At 40.6% G+C, this 21,158-nt stretch overlaps 1 long non-coding RNA gene across 1 annotated transcript; it reads right to left on the minus strand.

The window, feature by feature from the left end:
• Positions 1–1,282: 1,282 nt before the first annotated feature.
• Positions 1,283–4,984, minus strand: LOC113971954. The gene is made up of 3 exons (XR_003535717.1): positions 4,781–4,984; positions 3,003–3,103; positions 1,283–1,321 (listed from the first exon to the last, which is right to left on the minus strand). It is a non-coding gene; the product is annotated as an uncharacterized LOC113971954 (long non-coding RNA).
• Positions 4,985–21,158: the final 16,174 nt, after the last annotated feature.

Consider the following 21,158-nt stretch of genomic DNA (forward strand, 5'->3'; position numbering starts at 1 on the left):
GAGGATGGGAATTGTCTGATTTATTTCAAACACTCATCTTACAGTGCAGTGAGATTCTCCCTGGATTTCAGTCTTCCTACTGAGAGATCCTAAATTACTATCTTGGACTAGACATCACCTTTCAGGTAGTTTCTAGGGAGGATAAAACCCATTCTTGTTTCAAACAACAGAACTACACATATATTCAAAGAAATACAGAAATTATTGACAAGAGATATTAAAAGTCATTTTAGGAGAGAGGAGAGTCAAAGTAATAAGCACAAAGGTACAACAATATTCCGTGTCCTTTCACATCTTAGTGGACTTTCAGCAAAACCAAAAAGCAAGATTCAAGCTGCTAAGAAATTTATTTTCTTCCCATATTACATAACATAGGGGAGTTCATTGCCGACAAGTACCATCAAGCCAAAGAGGAAACATAAATTAAATTTTAACATCTTTTATTTTGTGAGATTATACATTCTTAAAATAATCTTAAAATTACATTGGCAATGCTGAAATTAAGGCAAAACCAGAAACCAATCAAACACATATTAATATAATAAACTGTAGAAAGTTACTTTATCAGACAGCAGCACAAAATAATCAGTTTAAGGTGATGTGCTTTGGCTAATAAATAAAACTAGAAGAGATCCCAGACTAGGCACAGGAACATAACTTAGCCTCTTCTCAACAGCCATATCAAATAGACAGCAGACTGGTAGTTATATTTAAAAACAAAAATCAAAAACTCACCCATCACAGTACAAGTGACTTATTGATATGAGCTAGGAAATTCCTTGCATATTATTGCATAGATGGTCTGCTCTCCAACATATCTGCTACTGACCACTCCCTTGTTATAGCTAAATACTGGATTAAATAGACTAAAATTTAAAGGTGTGATCTAGTATAGAAATTGTTATGTTTCTGTGTTTAAATCCATTTTAAAAACTAACTCAGTATTAATCTCTTCCATTACACTGAAAAAAAAGTCTTTCAATCATATCCTTTCACTTTTTTAAAAACATCTTCTTCATATATACTTTGTATTTTGTACATTGTACAGACAATTCAGATCAGCAAGGCCACTATAAAAATCTGATCCTTCCACCATACAAAACTCTACACTAATTCTTGAGTCTAGTCAATCTCCTGGAGAAGGGGTGGTCAACATGCACCTACTCTACTTTGCCAGATTTTTCTATCAAATTATTTGATTCTTGTTTCCAGTCTCCCTGAGATCCCTGGGATGTAAGTAAGGGCTATAGCAGCTCGTGCTTCACTCTCAGCTGCCTTTTTCTAACAGATGGGGTTCCTCTTCTGTCACATGGCTCCTCTTCTGTCAAAACCACATGCAAATGAAATTCAATGAATAGAGTTAGATGCATGAACAGAGTCCTCTGGCCTGCTACACAGTGGAAGAATATTGATATTTTCAGCAATACATCAGATTCAAGTCCTCCATAAGGTGAGATATGTGAGCAGCCTCTAGCTGCAGGGTCCACATATCCTCCACATGGCTGGAAATAGCCAGAGCATGGTGGAGAACACCTGGAATTTTTTTGTGTGAGCAGTACACTGTCACAGTTGTTCCTGTCACAAAAGGAAAAGTGCTTCTTTTAAATATTTCTGGCTGTAAATAATTTATTATACATTTCTGTAAACTCTTTTTAGGATTCAAATGCTCACCATTAATATGATATTACTACCTGATTGTACTTTGCTCACTTCAGTTTCCTGGCATCGGCTCTGCCCATCTGCTATCAACAGGATGTACCAATAGGATTATTTACAAAAAAAATCATATGACTGCCTCTAAACTTTTTTTTCTAAAGAAGTTAAATATATGCAGCTCTTTTAGGGATCAATTTTAATTTATTGGTTTTTAACCCAGTGCCCTCTTGGCAGTTCTTAGTTTTTCAATGCCCTTTCTGAAGTGTGAGTGATGTAACAATGCACACTGAATCTGTATTGGTGTGGTGGGTTGACCCTAACTAGATGCCAGGTGCCCACCAAAGCTGCTCTATCGCTCCCCTCCTCATCTGGACAGGGAGAGAAAATAAAACAGAAGGCTCATGGGTAGAGATAAGGACAGGGAGAGACCACTCACCAGTTACCATCATGGGCAGAAGAGATATTGCCAATCTAAAACAGACTAGAGTAATGAGTAGGGGGATGTACGCAAAGGAGGCTTCCTTGACCCCATGACCCCATGGGAAGCCTGTGCTGGAGCAAGTTCCTGGCAGGACCTGTGGCCCAGTGGAGAGAGGAGCCCATGTCAGGGCAGGTTTGCTGACAGGACTTGTGACCCCATGGGGAACCCACACTGGAGAAGCCTGTTCCTGAAGGACTGCACCCCATGGAAAGGGATCCACGCTGGGGCTAAATGTGAAGAACTGGAGCCAATGGGATGGACCTATGTTGGAGTAATCCTTTGAGGATTGTCTCCTCTGGGAGGGATCCTATGCTGGAGCAGGGGAAGAGTGTAAGGAGTCTTTCCCTTGAGGAGTAAGCAACAGCTGAGACAATGTGTGATGAACTGATTGGAGCCTCCATTCCCCATCCCCCTGCTCTGCAGGAGGAGGCAGAGAATTCAGGAGTAAAGTTAAGCCCAGGAAAAAGGGAGCAGTGGGGGGAAGGTGTTTTAATATTTCTTTTTTATTTCTCTTTACCCTACTCTGATTTGATTGATAATAAAATTAATTAATTTCCCCAAGTCAAGTCTGTTTTGCCTGTGATGATAATTGCTGAGTGATCTCTCACTGTCCTTATCTCTACCCATGAGTCTTATAATTTCTCACCACTGCCCAGCTGCAGAGGAGGAGTGATACAGTGGCTTTATTGGACACCTGGTGTCCAGCCAGGGTCAACCCATCACTTCATATAAGTAGCAGTCTGCATATCCTACACAGTCCATACAGAAAGCTGGGCAACTCTACAGATAAGCAGGATGGCTGTGGCATGAGGATCCCTCATATGTGAACAAAGCAAGGTGCAACGCAGATTTCTGCATCACTCACTTTTTCTTGATTTCTGTCTATCTTCTCCCAGGCTCTCCTAGGCACTCGGTATGGAGTTCAGTGTTGCTCAATAACATGTCATTGTGCATTGGAACCTTTCACTATATGAAATTATTTTAAAGTTCAAAAAAACAACATAAAGTTTCAATAATAACAATCTGCTGGATAAATCAAGCTTAAAGGAGTGGAAACAAAATTTACTTATTACCTTTTACCATAAATGCTATGACAGACCCTTCCTGGATTTGAGATTATTCCTATCAATTTTTGAATGTCTAGGTAGCACTAATAACTGGGGCAGCCTTCTCACTCATCACAAACTTGAAGACCCTCTGTAACTTTTTCTTTGTAGTCTGTTATATCCTCTTGTTTTGTGCCAGAATTTGAAGAGGCAGTAAAGGCTAAAAAATAAAATATGTCTGGGATAATACCTAGTCTGATATAATATTTGTCAAAGTGTGATTTTTATTTTAATAAAAACAGTAGTAAATCAAATGTGGTGTCTGCTACACAGCAGAAACAATACAAGAATTGCTTATATAGAATCCAAATGTTCCCTTTTTGCAATGCACACCATAAGTTGATGGCTCTGTGATCTCTTTGGATACTTTTAAAAGATATTTGTGGGGTTTTTTAAGTCTGACATGCATGTCGCCGGAATTTTGCAAAGCCAAATTATCAGGCTGGAATACTGCTGAATATATATTTATCTGACATATAATTCACAAGTCCATTAACTATTTTTCCTCTTCCTCAGCCAACAATTACATAAAAAAATTGTATTTTACAATTTATTTTTGACTAACAAGCATCCATATTCTGTGGAATCTCAGAGATTAACCCCAGACGAGAGTCACTTTGGTTCAGTTTTTTAATGTCCTACACCAATTCAGGCATTCAGATATTGCTGATCCCCATTATAGACAATGCTGCAGAAGAATATTCTCCACACTCATCATATTTATCAACATTTAACCATTTCAAGTAGCACTGCTTGCCTAAGGCTTTTAAAAAGTTAAAATTATTAAAAACAAACAGAAAAAGGGTTGAAAAATCCATAAAACTTCCTGTATTTGAATTTCCGTCCAATTTATTGAAATGTTTCCAAAACCAAAATCTAATAATTAAATTTAGTGGATTTTTAAGAATAATTAAAAAAAAAAGATATGAAAATAAAATTTTGTGTAGTGATAATTGACAATGGATGACTAGGACCATTAACGATTTGCAACCCAGAAAAGAACAGGTTCAGCTGCAGAATGTATAGTAACCAAATCAAAGAGAGAAACATGAATATCAGTGTACCCATGCGAGACCTTAACCAAAAAAATCAGCAATATTCTACCCTCCCTAGTCAGGTGTGGTGGTTTGGAGCTGGCTCCCCACCAAGTCCCCAATACCACAGCAAAATCCTCCCCCCCCACAAAAGCCAAGGGAAAAGAGAAAAAAAAAACAAACAAGAGACCTGAAATAAGAGAGCTAAAGCAATATATAAATATATTTACACTCATATGTATATATTACATTTATATACAATTACAAAGATCATATACACATAAGAAAGAAACCCCCAACACCCCCAAAGGGAAAGGGAAAAGGGACAAAAAAAAAACAAACAAACAAACAAACAAAAACACATAAAAACAAACAAAGAAAAACAAAGAAAAACCAAGACAAACAAACAAAAACAACAACAAAAACAAACAAACCAACCAACCAACCAAACAAAACCAGATATACCCAGTCAATAAAGAACTAGCCAAAGAAAATCTTAATACTTTCCTTGAGATGGCACAATCACACCAAACGCCACCGCCACGCTACCGGACCCCGGATCGGCAGAAACAACAGGTCCTGTAGGCCTGACCAGGCCTCAGCTCCCCCACAGGAGTGAGACCAGCTGCGGGAGTCTGCTGTCTCCAAACCTTGCTGGAAGAGAAGAGAGGAAGAGGCTTCTCTCTCTGTCTTATTTATGTTTGATTACGTAAAGGAATAAGATGGAATACTTCCTTCCTTCCTTCTTTCCTGTTTGCCAGGAAGGAAGGCCTAGACTCAAAACCATTACATCAGGAAAGATCAATCCAAGCTATAGCAGAAAATGAGTGTATCTAGGACATACAGGTCAGAGAGGGAAATGGTGTATCGACCTTCCAAGAAAAAAATACAAATTTGCAGTAACAGAATAAACAAAAAAATTATATGACTTATTTCCTAGGGTATGATTGTTGTTTAGAATTTCTTTGAGGGGAAAGGACAGGCAGGCAAAAATATTTAGGTACCAGGCAACGCTCATGTTAAAACTCAAAAAGTAAACTTATCATGAATACAGTCCAAACAAAAATTAGAAAAAGGTTTTTGACCATCAGAGGAAAAAAAAATCTCATTGAATTCCTATTAGGAAGTCTGGAAACAAAACCTACCTCCTTTTAAGTTGCAGATTCAGCAGTTCAGAATACATGCTGTCTTTGTCATTAAAGAATTGTGCAAAATGTTCTGAGGATTTACAATCTTCTGTAGTCCTATGAAATTCTGTACTCAGAAAACTGCATTGTTTAACTGCAGTAAATAGAAAATTAAAACTTTCAACCACTTCTTAGTGCTTTTGCTACAGAAGGAGTCATTTAATGGGAAAAATATGGTATCTAAATAGAACTACCATGATAGCAGAGTCAGTCTTGAACAAAATGGGATTACTGAGATCATTTGCATTGCCATCATTCACCCAGTGTTACTCAAAAAACTCACACATCTCAGACTTTGGCTTGGGACTCTTCACACATATAAGTTGATTTGCCTGTAGGACAAAATTCTCATGGATTTTGCATGACTGCAGCAGAGATTATAATTGGGTATAATTGCAGTTTCAGAGAAAAATCAGTCAGTAAGATACTGATACTATTATTAATAATTCTTTTAATATTAATGTATTGAAACCATTGTTCTGCAATTCCGTGTTAGTGCAATGTTTTTCCTGGAACCAGCATTATAAAATTCCTTACAAGAGTTGCATTCTTAACACATAAAAGTAAGAAACTCTCACCAGGGAATTAATAAAGTTATTCTGGAAAAGGCCAGTATTTCAAATTATATGCAGGTAGATCCATTAGGTGCAATTAAAAGGTCTAGCCAGTTTGCCTAGAATCTCTGGCACAAGCAAAAACATGTTCAACTCAAGTCATCTGTGAAAACTTTCTGGGCAGTCCCATATAGGACTGTTGTGTCTCTGAATTAATGACAAGCTGTAGATGCCATAGCATAGTTTCCCACCCTTGATGACAGTGCATCTTGAGAAGACAGCTCTGGACCCTTGAGGCCAAAAGGTGAAAGGGATTCAAAAGACAAAAATAATATGTTTACAGCAAGCAAAATAAAAAAAAAAAAGGAATCTCCTTCCGTGACTATTTGAGAAATTATAAAAATCTTTTGATAGAGCTGGGGCAAGATAATGTCTGTGGGTAGAGAAAATACCCTTTCTGGGACATGAGAGACATCTGGACACAATGGAGAAGCTTCACCAGATCTGAAACAGAAGAGCAAAGTTCAAGTTCAGTATTGGCTGAGGACCTGACAGGACAAGCAGACTCATGTCCACTAATAGTAAGACTTCAAAACCAAAGCACATGCATATAGTAATTTTTCTGGCAAACAAACAAAGGGACCAGCCTTTCAACAGCAGTATCTAGTGAAGGCTGGGCCATTGGGGAATATGGTTTCAAATAATTTATTTAAACAAGACAAGATTCTGATCTCGTTAGACTGGTGAAAATCCAAAGTAATTCCAAAACCTTCTAGTCTGGGGTTCAACAACCTTAATATGGAGGGGAGAGGGGAAGAGATCTCCCTTTTTAATAATATTGACATAAGAATTCTGTTTGATCTTTGGGGGTTATGCTTCAAACATTGTTTCCTTTTATTAATTAGGAAGGTTTTTATTTATTTCTACTTTTTACAGGATCATCTTTATTACTACTTCACTTTTGCTGTCTCACTGTTCCAAATGCCTTGGAGTTTTCTATTTTCTGGTTCTACCCTTCTCAATGGATTTACAACAAACTTTGTTGTATATGAAGATCAAAGCATTCATCCTTAAGCTAGCAAAATTTTCAGATGTGAAAAACAATGTAGAAAAAAAAACAAATACAAAGGTTTCTTAAAAAGCAGGGTGTGTGTGAAAGATGGAGACCAATTGGGCAGCCTCAAGACAGACACATACCAGCAGCTGCCTCTGCACTAGGGAATACAGTTATATAAAGCACATGTTCTTCCAGAACCTCTGAAGATGTCACGAGCAGTTCCCAGACCCCCCTCTACCACCGCTCAGCCACATCAGCCATCCCCATTGCCTGGAAGCAATCACATTGACCTCACTGAAATTTTCCGCATGCATGTCTGTGGGTGCTCTGCGAAGTCTACCTGCAAGGTGGGACCCAAATTCCATTTGCTGGAAGCTCTTTCCCTGCCTGCCTGAGACATATGGAAATGTTGGTACATACACTGGAGCTGGGGAAAAGAGTGTCAGTAGCCAGGCCACTTGCCCCGAGGCAAGGCGAGAGGCTCCCTGGCACTGACCTGGCAGCACAGAGCACCAACAGGCTGTGCCCCTCCAGCCCGTCCTTCTCCTCCTCCCCAGTCTCTGCCTATCCCCAGTGCCGGAGGCCAGCCTGTCGGCACTGCGTCAGTTCTCCAGGCAGGAATCCCACTGGTATCTCTGACGAGCTACTTGAAAATGAGACAGCCGTCTCTACAAACTCGTCCTCAATTTCTATTGAATGATTGATTGTTTTTAAACTAGTGCATTGTATATTTTGGGAAAGAATTTATGATTTACCAAAAAATTTCCTGCTGAAATAAAGCCAAATGGAGACTGATCTGGGCCAAGTTGCTCAACGTCCATGAACAAGAACATGTTTTTCTTTTTCTTCCTTTCTTGTTTTATGCATGTTTCTGGACTCATTTCATCAGCTGTCAGTAGTTAAATACCATTTCAGAAAAGGGTTTATTATTGTAATTTCCTCAATTATTCTGTTTGTTTCTGCTATGGTCTCCTGAAACAAAATCAGTCAGCTAAAGATTTAACAATATATTTTCCTCTGCTGCTCCTCACAAAGGGCCTAAGCCTTCAAGGTGCTCTGTTTCCTGAGCTAGTTTGCACCTTGAAAACCGTGACCTTAACTGAGGGCTTTTTCCTGTATGCTCCACTATTGCTTTCCAAGGGACATCACTGACTTCAGTTCACAGCCAGCTCATGTCCCCAGACCATACCCAATGGCACAGCAGTGCATGATAACCAGGAAAGGAAACCAATGAGAAAGGAAACCGATGAGAAATGAAGTGGAAAGCAAGAGCCCTTTTTCATCACATCAACAAAGAAGAAAACCAGAACAGATACACTAAGTGGTGAAAGCAATCCAGTTTAAATATACACTAGACAATGGGTTAGTTTAAGCAAATGTAGGTGTTCCTCTAACAGTATGTATCTTTTGAAATGTTAAATTAAATTTACATTAAAATATTAGGAAAAATCTGGTTTGAAAGCTATATTCTTTAGAGGAGAGAAAAGCAATTATTTTTCATGTAAGGCTAAGCAGACCAGAACCCACCCTCTGGCAGATGGGACATGCTGGGCACATGGGAGCTGCTCTGACACCATGGAGGTCAGTGAAAGGCTCTTACTGGACCTCATAGGGCTTTGGATGAGGATCCTGGCCATAAATGATGGTGGAACACAGCAACATGCAGCAACATCAGGTAGCCCTGGTGCTCCCTCACAGCTCCCCCGAAAACGAGACTGCAACACAATGCGTGACAAAGGCATAGAACGAGGCAGCCAAAAAATCATGAGCCTCAGATGTTCAGAGTGTGACATCTGCTTCTGGCTCAAGCCGTTCCTATACTGAACTCAGTCGCCTTTCCTCCAAGACACCCAACAACAGATAACCTCAATTTATGGGTTTCAATACCGTTTATCTTAAATACAGGCAGAGATTATTTGGCGCACAATGGAAATGTAACTATTTAAAAATCAAAACTAAGCAAAATCTATTTACAGCTTTGTAATTGCCCTGTGAATCATGAATATCCAGGCCAAAGCTTTCAGTGTCAAGATATTCAAAATCATGATTCAAGCCTTGAAAACAATCATTTGGCTATAAAAACTAAGTTTTTAAAAAAATAATAAAAGCTGGGCATTTTTTTTTATTAATTTCTCCATATTTTGGCATTTGTACCTCTGCAGTCATTAGAAATGGAAATTGGCATCTTTAAAACGCAGCTCAGAGTCTCTCTTGTTCACTTGATGCCAGGGGATGAGGCTTTTAAAGGAGCAACCAACAATTCTGAGTCCAGCAATAAATTTCCGAGTCTAGTTTGTGTTTTCACTATTCCATTTGGTCAGGTTAAACAGGTACCAAACACAGAGTCTCATATTGGAAACACATTGCACAGAAACAGCTCGGTGTTTTGGTGTTTCAGCATACATGTCTCACTCACATAACTTTGCTGTCATCCAGAGATGGGAGAATGAAGTGCCTGTTGAAATCATCAGGAATTTTTCAGTGTGTCTCAAGGCTTTGTATCATTCATACCTTCTGCATGAATTTAATATTTAAAATTGATAAAAACACCAATAAATAAATGTTGCACTTTACTGCAAAACCATCAGAATTTACAGAACATTTGTAAATCAACACCTCTCCACTCTGTGCAGTACAACCCTCCCTTGTTTCCTTTGTAGAAGGTAAATTCACTGAGGCAGGCAAAGCTGTCAGTGCCTTTATGTTTGTACAATGTCCAGCATGGAGGAGATCTGATGGGGTTGTGTTTGGTGCACTACTTTCAGTTTGCTCTCACCTCTGCACTTCAAGGTTGCAGCAGGCAATAAAAGCAAAAGTGCCAAAATACTGCAAGTGTGCATAGTCTCACTTCATTTCTAGTCTACCTGGAAGCAGAGGTACCAGGGACTTTGTGAGCTTCCAACAGCCCTAAGCCATTCAGATTAGATAAACTGCAGATAAACATCTGAACTGTGATGTTTATCTACATGAAATCAAATCTTTTGAAGTTCATCTATCCCTTTCTTCAGCTGCTATTATCTGTTGCTTTGAGATCCTGCATCCAACCCTATCAATGTAAGCCCCCTGTGATGCTCATAAACAGTCTCTCTATCGTTTGTAAAAATGTAGCCTCTCATTAAATGCATTTATGACTTCAGCACTTGATGCATACAGTATTTTATTGGCTTTTTCTCAGAAATGCACATTCATTTTATCGTCTGATACTTAAAATAAGTATTGCAAATAAAGAAAAAAAATCTGTGTACCACATAGAAAAAAAACCCCAAAACATACAAAAGCTTTAGCTATGCCAAGATTGCTTAATTCTGATTAGCAATGACCATTAAGCAATCATTTATGGATTTACTGTGAGTGTTCATAGATACTAATGGGTTTTAGAATTCCTTGGGAATCCTCAAAGGTCAAAGGAAGAAAATGAACTATGAAGTGATAAAAAATGTATTAGGTGACTAATGGACAGGTTGTATATAGAATGGTTCCAGCAGAAAACGTTGAATTTTACTGCTCAGATTTAAGTAAAAGCAAATCTTGTGAGCAGTGGCCCTTCTCCACTGAAGAAACTAATGAAGAGAAAATAAAAATGCTTCATGGGGAGGCATTACCTGCTGTGCTTTTCCCTGTCACTAAGAATACATAGGATAAGGCAAGGACACCGATACGAAGTTAAAATTTGATTTTTTTTTTTTTTAGGTAAATAGCTCTTCATTTAGCTTCAAGTTTCTAACGATACATTTACATTTTTGCATATTTTTGCACTATGCATATTTATGCATATTTTTACACATTATGCCATTCAGGAAACTCAAAGCTCTTCCCAGTTTAGTGGATTTAGCTTTATATCAACATTTTTGCCCTCACAGGAGGGAAGGGAGTTGTAAAAGCTGGAAGACACTTCACTGTAGGCACGATCTCAGATCTAAACCCGGGCTCGTGTGTCTGCCCCGGGTCAGCCCCGCCTTGCGCACCTCAGCACAGCCCCGCACCTCCAGAGCAAACCCAGCTCCCGGGACTCTCCGACGGGACTGGAACCAGCGAGGGCGCGTCAGTCCAAGTGTCCAACCAAACAAACTTATTTTGCGCTGTCAGACGCGTTCAAAAATCTCTGACAGGGTGAATTTGTCTCGGCAGACCCCGGGCCAGATCAGATACCGCAGGCTGGGGCTGCGGGGGCCGGTGCCAGCTCCAGCGCGGCTCTGTCTCCCCGCAGCTGGCGGAGCGCCAGGGCCCGGCACGCAGCCTGTGCAAACACCGCGGCCCCTGCTCCGCCTAATTTGACACAAACACGGGCCTGGTCCGCAGCAGATTTATACGGGCGGGTGAGTCAGCCGTGCACAGATACATTATTAATGACTGCGGAGCCGTGTGCGGAGCAAACATCCAGCTTGAGAGTGGCCCACAGAGCTTAGTCAGCCCTCCTCCTGGCTGAAGTCACTCTGACCATGAAGAATTCTTCCCGGTACCATCACTCAAAGAGTGATGACAAATCCAAAGGGGTTTTTTGGAGGCAATTTTTGTGTATTTTTGCATAGTGAATGGCAGTTTCACCGAGCAGGGAAATAGATTTGGATTTTTGTTAGAAATACTTTTTATTCAGAGCAGAAGAAAGAAATCAGAAGTAAATATAACCTGAAATGTGATATATGCCTATTACCTACATGAATTCTGAGGATTGATACCACACTACATACCTTTAAAGTTATGTTATGAAGATGAAGTGATTGCATTCCAGTTTTTGAATAATGATCCAATCATGTGGATAAATACAGCTAAAACTTTTAGCTTGTCAGCAAAGTTAGTAATCTAAATAAAACTGTCCACCTATAAGGAAAATTAGTGGGGGGGTCATAATTGGTAATTTTCTGCAGAAACCACAGCTTTGTCAGGTTTGCATATTTTAAAAATTAAATTACATGCATATGTATATAGGAGAAGCAAGGCAAGGCACGGCAAGGCAGAGAGCAGAGGAAAGGACAGGAGAGAGGAGAGAGAAGAGAGAACAGAGAACAGAGAAAAGAGAGAAGAAAGAGAGAAGAGCTATTGACATCAATATTTCCAAATCAGCTACACTGATTTCAGAGGCTGAATGCACAGGAACAGATGAAACCTGCAGTGCTGCCAGCTTCCCCCTTCCCTCTGCTTACCTTCTTCTGCCTAGTAGTTAATTACATGCATATGGGTTGTGAGACCCATGTTCCTGTCTTCCTGCTGCCTGATTCAGCGCAGGAGGTTGATGTGGGTTCTCCCACTCTCCACAAGGGTGTCCTACCTGCCAGACTAGGAGGTACACCGAGGAGGAGCTGCTCTTCTCAACCTTTCCCACTCAAAACTGCTTACCTATTGCCTGAGGCAAAAAAAGCTGTGGTAGATAGACTGAGGAGGGAGCTGATAGTCAACATGCTAAACAACTACAATAATCCCAAATTATTTATGCAAAGGACGATATCATCATCTTAAAGGGTTAAGACAATCAGCCCATAAAACCTTGTGGTGCAGTACCAAGTCCAAGGAAACACAGGAGAGATTCTTAGACAAGGACCATAAACACTGAGCCATATATGGCAAGACTATTACCCCTCACTAATTTTCTGAATGCAATATTTTGAGTTTATTAAGTGTGCTATAAGTTGATAGAAAGTGTTTATTTAGCAAACAAAGTTTCAATACTATGGAAAAACTGAGTGAATATTGAGTGATTTTATTTTATTTTTAAATTACAATTTATATACGGAAGGAGGAAAAGGAAAGAAAAACTAGCGAAGTGTGTGGATCCAATGGAGCAATTGGGGATTTACCATGGATAACATTGTATGCATGAGTACTTTTGCAGAAGAAAGATCATGCTGGAGGAGCCAGTTTGCTAGACTTGAGTATATGCAGGGTAGGGGAAATCTTTGATGAGTTCAGGAAGCAGGTAAGGGGTTTATTTTCTTTAATCTCAATCAATAGCAATGAATAAAGTATCACTGAAAGTGGCCCAAGAAGTCTACTGGATGTTCATGTCTACAAGGAGAACAGTGTAACTGATTAGTGGTTGTCTCTATGAAGCTGTATTTAGTTGGGATTTTTCCCTTCCAAATAGTCCTGACTGACACTAGTAAAAGTTGAAAGGAGGATGGATATCTGCAAGGATAATCTTTAAGGTGTGTGTAGTACTTTCACAGCTATTAGATCAAAGCCCTTTACTGAACTACTTTATTATCAGACTTATAAATCAGCCTCAGTTCATTTTACAAACATTAGTACTGCCATCAATTACATGCATTTAGGACTAATGGTTTTACAGGAATGTTAATAGTACAACTTTATTTCCTGAAAACCATCACCAAAGACTATTAAAAGGTTATTAATTGCTATATGTAGCACGCAGAGTTATTTGTTTCTGGTTTTAAACTATCAGTAAGCTGGCATGTACGTGCATTTCCTAACCAAGTTAAACTTCATGGATATCAAATTTAGTAAATGCAAAACCATTTATAAGCCACCCTTGTCCAACTTTCCTTCACAGGCATAGTCTAAGTAGACCACAGACCATTCTGCTGCTGCCCTTTAAAGCCCTTATGAACGTGCTATAGCACTCCAGACACTGCCACCGTCCCTGCAGGGTGGGGCTTGGGGCAGACAGTGTCCCCAGGCAGACACTATTTTCCCAGGTGGAGACGAGTGTCTGGTCCCAGCCTGTTTGTTCAGGTAGCAGTGATGGGTGCAGCACCGAGACCTGAACAAAACATGACTAGCACAAGCAAATTCTTGAGGATTGAGGGTTTCACAGGTGAGAAGCTTCCTAGTGTAGGACGTGAAACCTATTGCAGGGAATCTTTGGGCTCTGGTTCATTCCATACCTCAGAAATTCTTAAGAATTCCTACATTTAGTCAGGCATATCCTATTTTACTATTCAGCCCCCTGATCATGCCGTATACTCCTCTTCAGATGCACAGATTTAGCCCCAGGGTACACAATACAAATTACTAAATATGATGTTCCTCTTTGTGTGCTGAAATCGACTGCCTGCCCCATCCAGATCTACTCTTAGGCCATACTGAGTGCTACAGTTCGGCTTCTGATATACTAAATAATAAAACAATCGAAACTAGAGATGTGAATGGTGCACAGCTCATGTTATCTCCTTTCTCTTTCTAACTGTGTCATGAACCTGAGATCTCGGTTCATTAGTTTAAGAGGCTGTTTATACATAAGAGCAGGAAGGAAAGACAGATCCTTTGAAGCATGGGGAACTACACCAATTTCCACTAGCTGAGGAGACAGTCCCAAGAGAGTTGTCATGCAATCTTTAAAAACTATGTGGTGTGCAAAGCAAACTTCAGATCTCAAAGATTGCACACTATTCAGCTTCCATCAGGTCAGATATTTATGATTACCTCAAAGGTTTGCAAAGTAGGAGTAGAAAATATAGAAGAAAAATCGTAGTTACCTTTCATAACCCGTCCCTAGGACACAGCTTTTAGCTATGTCAAGCCACGAGTATACACTCTTTCGATCACTGGTCTTAGTAAACCATGCTGCCTAAAGGAATTTCAGTAAGTTGTAGGTACCATTTTACAGCTGAACCTTTGTGTCAATCCTTCATTCCAGAGTGGTTCAACATAGCCATGACCTTCACATCCCCCTTCAGATTGAATCTGTTACCCTCAGTGAGTAGAAAGGCTATAAAGAAGCACCTGATCATAAAATCCACTTGGAATGCTTTCTTAAACCTCCACCAATTATCCATTAAAAATTCTGATTTTTACAGGCTTACTCTCCTAATGAAAACCCAATAATAGGGTATTTTTTTAAAACGATTTCTAGTTGCCTGGAGAAAAATTTTGACAACTTGAAATAATCACTGATTGATGTGACTAAATAAAATCATCTGAATATTTTTATGGATAATAAGAGGCACTATCTGTTTCTTTATAAGCAGGAATCTGATCTAAAAGAAAAGATGTGGATGGCCTGACAGTCACCTCCCTAGATCAGCCACTAATCAGCCTTGGAAAATAAATATAATTTATATGGTAATGATAATAATATAGAAAAAAATGGATTTCATTCAGAGGAGGCTGCGATGCAATGAGATTAGTTCTTCAGCTAGAAGCCTTTTAATTTGCAAGGAGTTCTTACACTGTAAAGGAAAAACACACCAGAAGTAGCTGCACCAGAGTTTCCAGTGAGTCACCCAATGAAAGCCAAGCATAACCAGGAGCTGCTTTGGCTTTGGCAGTCTTAAAACAGCCCAAGGCAGGAAGCTGGACCATGAAGACAAAACAGCCACTCAGGGGGAGATTTGAATATAGTTCTGTAGTCTTCCTTTAATATAGAAACAAGTGTGATTTTTTTTCTTCGTCGTTTTCACTTGCTTCTCTCTCCTCAAAATAAAGTGGGAGCTAATCCCTCTGGTTTTAAAGACCAGTTCATTGACTTCACTTGATGCTGCATTTGTCCTCATCACCCTTCCTCCCAAGGTGCACTGGCATTGCTGTTTGCAGCCAATGTCTGGATGGTTTTTTGAATTTTGTGTTAATTGCTCTACATGCAGCATCTGCCCTTGCTGTCCCCTGGTGCCACGCTGACAACTGCCTGTGACGACCTGCCTCGGTGAGATCTGTGACCGCTGACAACTGCCTGTGACGACCTGCCTCGGTGAGATCTGTGACCTCACCCTCTGTCCTTGTCATGTTCAGCTTAACTGAAACTCTCACACAGCTGACCACTATCCTTTTCTCATAATGCTGGCCTATTCTACGTGCCTTTGGTGTTAACTTCTCTCTACTATTGTGCAGAGATGGAACCTCCAAGGCAGTTTCTTCCCCAGCTGCCAGCTCTCAAGTGAAGGAGCACTGCAGAGCGCTCTCTCTGACTGTAAGTCATCTCCCCTTGTTCATACTTCATCTGTGGAGCTTCTCCCCAAAGCTTACTCTCAAATAGCTTTGAACAGGCAACAAAAGTGCTTGTAGCTAACTAAATACAGGAGGAGTGACAAGATAAATCACACAACACTTGGCTGCAACCTTTCACTGCTCCTCTCACACAATTAGCTGTTTCCACTTACTTAATGCATTAGTTTATCTACTAATAACTTAATCTGTGTCATGGAAACTCAACATTGTATTTTGTAAAAGAGATCCCAGTGTGAAAATTACATCATTTTGTAGTATGTCGGAATTTTGCACCTCACCCTTTACAGTTGTTAACCAAAAAAGGGCAACCTTCAAGTAAAGCATTTCTATTCCTACAGGCATAATGTCACACTCATACTTCATGCAGTATGAAGTTCCTACAGATCAGAAGACTCAAGAATTAGTTATAGCTACTGGTTTCAGACAAGAAAAAAACAAGAAAAGTCAACCTGGGTTTTTAAAATTATTCTTATAGATCAGCATCACATAGAGAGAGGGATAAATTCTGCTTCAATCCAAGGCTAAATACCCAAGACCAAAGCAGAAATTTAGCTACTACATGTGCCAGAAGGCACTGACATTTTATATGTGCTGCAGTTTTCACAGGGCTAAAGGTTTGATGAGAGTGGCTGCATTGTCCTGCTGATGAGCAGTGAGGCCCATTGCTCGTGCTACAGTGCACCAGGACCCGCAAACCAGGACTGGCCATGCCTGTAGCCTCCCTGCCAGCCTCTCCCTTCTCATTTTATTGTCTCATCCCACCAGTGAGAGAAGGGACTCCCTCTGCCAGGATGTGGGGGAGTGGAGCCCAACTCCTCCTTTTAAACATGAATTGGAGCCAGTCAAAGAGCAGCCATATTTTGAAAGAAGGGAATGACCACAGGCTCATTTCCAAATGGCTTGCTGGCAGTGACTTTCAGAGGAGAGCTGGAGGCCCTGTTCAGGAGAGAGAATAGTTTTCACACTACAGGGTGAAATGAGTGATCTGAGACATATCTTTGCCTGAGTGTATTCCGCTCACAGGGAGAGAGGTCTGCTCAAGGCAATGCTGTTCACTTTGTGGGTGCCTGTCCTTGTTCCATGCTTTGGAGGAGAACCTAGGGATTTGATTTGGGGATGTTATTATGATTCAGAGATGCTATTATAGTCCTGTAGCTATGGGGTCTTTAGTGGAGATTAAACGAAAAAATAATTAAATTCAAAAGGATTGCAGAATCCATGCAGAGCCAGATATATTCCTTAGCTGGGGGCACCCAAATTGTACTTAGAGCTTGCTTGTTCAAGTCACTGTTACAGCTAAAAAAAATAGATGTATTTTTGGTCTAGCAGCTTTAAAAGGAAAGTTGACAGCTGAGAGACAAAATATATTAATTCTGAGACTAGTTTTTGGCAGGACTGGGAAGACTACTGAGATTGCCTGAAAAGTCTCTGGAAGTTCGGCACTGTCCTAGCAACCACGAGAATGACATTAAAGAGAGCAGATACAGACCCTGTCCAGACCACAAACCCCACATGTACTGATCCCCAGGTCCACTGGGCTCTCTTAAAACAGCTGACATTATTTTCCAGTTTTTTAAATTTCCAGCTTTTTTAATTATCCCAGCTTTTCTGAGCTGACATAAATCTAGACAGTGAGCTAAGCCTGGAGACAGGAGAAAGATATCCAGTTCTTTAATTCCCCACTGTATGCTGTGATGGGACTTGAACTGGCGAGAGGTTTGAAGTGAAGCTGCTCCAGACTTTCTGTGAAGCCAGCATACCAGAAGACCTCCAGTCCCTAAAGCATTTTTTTATTACAGAACAAAATAACAAATCAAACATTAAATTCAGTAAATAGGGGAAAACTCTGAATGTCTGGATGAGACTGCTCAAGTAAAAGGCTTTAAAGCAAAACTCCTTTCTGTCCTTGCAGGATGGGATGGATCCTCCAGCTCTGCACCCCAGAAGTTTCCTGAGCTGTCCTAGTTTATGTCATCTCCACTGCTGCTCACTGCTTCTTTTCTTCAGGAGCCTCTGGGACCTTACTTTGCTGCAGACGTGCTCACTGCTCCTCGCTGAACCTCTAGACCCCAGTCACACCCCTTCCAGCAGCTGCCTGGGGGCAGCTCGCAGCCAGGACCCCTACCCATGGTGGGATGGCAAAGCAGTGGTTTACATCTGCTCTCACGTTAGGAGAACTCTCACTTTGTTTCTCTCTGATTCAACGCTGTTGGGCTAAAAGAGGGCAATGTGGAAGAGGGTTTAGTTCTCTGTGTTTCACCAATTTCTGTTTCTTCTCTGAGCAGATTGCATACCTGTAAAATAGCTTGGAAGGGGAAAAGAGGACACAAACCCTTGCTAGCTGCTGCTGCTACAGAACCTCTGGCAACCAGATGATTTTGCACACACACACATAGTTCTTATGGGGGAAAACATGGTTCCTGGTATTCCTGATAACTGCAGCCCCTGGTCAGTGTCCCTTTTGCTCCTCATGCACCGTGCCCTGTCACAGCTTCCCTAGGCAGAGAACAAGGGCCAGCAGGCAGGGATATATTGTTGGTGGCTCCTGCCTGGTGCTGACATCCCCTCTCTGAGCTGTGGTCTGTGTTACCTTCAGCAGCAAATGGGGAAAATTCAAATGGGTGTCTTGGCATTACCTTCAAATCCCAGGTCCAATATGCTTAATATAACAGAAAAAGCACAAGAGAAGGGTATAGACTGATCTTCATTCCTCAGAAAAATTACTGGGTGACATCTATCTTTTCTGTGGAGCCACTGAATGAATAAAAGTGATTCTTGAGATGTTTCCTTTCTTCCCCCAAGAAAACAGTCAGGAAGAAGAGGAGATTTGTGTGTTTTATACTCAATACTAGAGCTGCTTGTGTTCTCATCCTGAGATCAAGAGAGAACATCAAATCCATCTTCTGATTTTATTTGTATTAGTCATAGTGTGATGAAGCTGGAGGAGGCAAAGGAAAAAAAAAAGCAGAACTGGCTTTAATCTCGTCAGGGAAACTGGTAGTGGAATATAAAAGTCACCAGAGTCCAGGCTTTATGCTAATGACTATTTAGCAAATTCAGAAAATGGAACAGTGGAAACACAGAAAAAGAGGATCTCTGAGATAGGAAATTTTGGTCTATGTCCAGCTGAGCAGATACAGAATTGCAAGCCAGAGACCCATGTCTCAGGAGATGGGATGTCCATGTGCTGCAGTGGTTAGGGCAAGAGAGAACTCATGGGTGGAAGAGAATTAGGTGTGCTCAGGCAGCACCTGAACAGGCAATAGGGAATCATGGGGAGGAATGGAAATGTCCAGTTTGGGATATGATAGGTGTTGCACAAGCTGTTGCACATACTGGGTGGAAAACATCAGACACCTACCAGGCACTGCTGCATGGTGACTTCAAACAGCTCCCAGGTAGAATTTTAAGCAAGTTCAGGCTTTGTCTTTGAAGCAGCCACTGTGGTCTGTACTCTACCTGTGAGGGTGCAGAAGATACCATCTCCAGTTGTAGTTCCAGTTCATCTTAGAATAGTGTCTGTGAAAAGATGCACAAGAAAAAATGACTCCCCTCAGCCTGGCTGAGTGCTGGTGGTGGCTTACATCCCATACCCCAAATTACATCTCTATGCTCTTCTGTCAGACTAATGACTGAGAAAGACAAATACAATGTGTATTCCTCTGGCCTCCAAGTTCCTGCGTTCAGCTCCTGAGAGTTTTTTTAATACATAGAGTGCAAAAGCCAGAACTGGATTAAATCCACTGTAATGAGTAAAAATACTTCAAGAATTTGGTCTGGTAATGTTATGGAAGAGTATGCGTCTTGGAAGACATCTCAGAATTACCTGAAGAAGGATTAGTTTATTACACAACTCACACACATCAGTCATTTAGCTCTTCATAGATCTCTTAGCCAAGTAATTTTCATGATCCTTGATTTCTACTTTCCGTATGAATTTATTATCACAACCAAGTAATTAATACCAGGCATTATCCAGAACAATCCCCTAAAACAGGAATTCACAAATTCACATCTTTTTCAGTATTTCAAAAATGTTTGAAAGCTTTATATTGTTTTTATATAGAAAAAGTTCAGGAAAAATATGCAGCAAGTATTCACTGTGTTATTTGGACTTAGCTTGGTATATTTGGCCTTCATAGAGCTGTCTGAGGCCACCATGCTTCCTAATACTTGAAGAGGAATGTGGCCGTGCTGCTTCACAGGGAAACTCAGTATTGACTGAGCAATCCAGTTTCTTTCAGGGAAAGAAAACCTGTATGTATCATCGCAGCAAAGATTCATTTTATCCTTGCCTCTTACTGATTCAGCATTAAAATCAGCTGGTTTCACATGCAGTTCAATGGACTTATTCCTGGACTCTGGAGATGTGAGGACATGAGGATCATGGTCAAACCCTTCAGCTCCAAGAGTTGTACGAATTATTTCTTCCTTAAGGAGGGTTGGTTCTAGATTTAATGATGAAAGTGGGAGAATCTAGCTTATGAACTACAGTTTCATCTGCTGAATAGGTTTTCATTCATGATGGCTTACGTATGCTATAAGCTAAACATTGTACAAATAGACACTATTTGTACAAGGATGGAGAGCAAAGGCTGAATCTCAAATCTTGCTTCTGCCTTTTCCTTGGTTGTGTTGATAAGATGCAAATAAGAACATTAGTTAAAATGTTTGTAGTTTATGCACTGTTAGCACACTGTCACATCAAAGCTACAATTCTGCTAAAATGGACTGCAGTGATGAATTAATTAAATTGTGCTTTGTGAAGAACTGGATGTCACATCTGTGCATGATGTTTATGATACAAAGAAAGATTTGAGGAGTTTGTGACCAATTACCACATCATAACGATGATATTCAAAAGAAAGGCAACCCAGTCATTTTCCACAGGCTCAGCTGTGCACCTCCTTCTGCACCTGCACAGGGCAGTGAGCGGGCACCACAAGCAAAGGGAGCAGCAAAGGCTGACACAAAGGTGCAAGAGGTAGTGGTTTGACTGAGCATCCCCAAAGCTTCAGCCAACACAGCTGAGAGGGTGGTAGCAGGTAGTAAATTGACCCTGAAAAATAGATAGTGGCAACCTTGTTCTTCCCCCCCAAAGAGCAACAGGGAGTAGGAACTGAATTGTGACTACTTTCATTGGCAATTTGATCTTTGCTATGTTCCCGAGGCAGTGAGACCATGC

This window comes from Neopelma chrysocephalum, unplaced genomic scaffold (assembly GCF_003984885.1).
Source record: "Neopelma chrysocephalum unplaced genomic scaffold, ASM398488v2 Primary Assembly neopelma1_86, whole genome shotgun sequence".
Classification (NCBI taxonomy): Eukaryota; Metazoa; Chordata; class Aves; order Passeriformes; family Pipridae; genus Neopelma; species Neopelma chrysocephalum.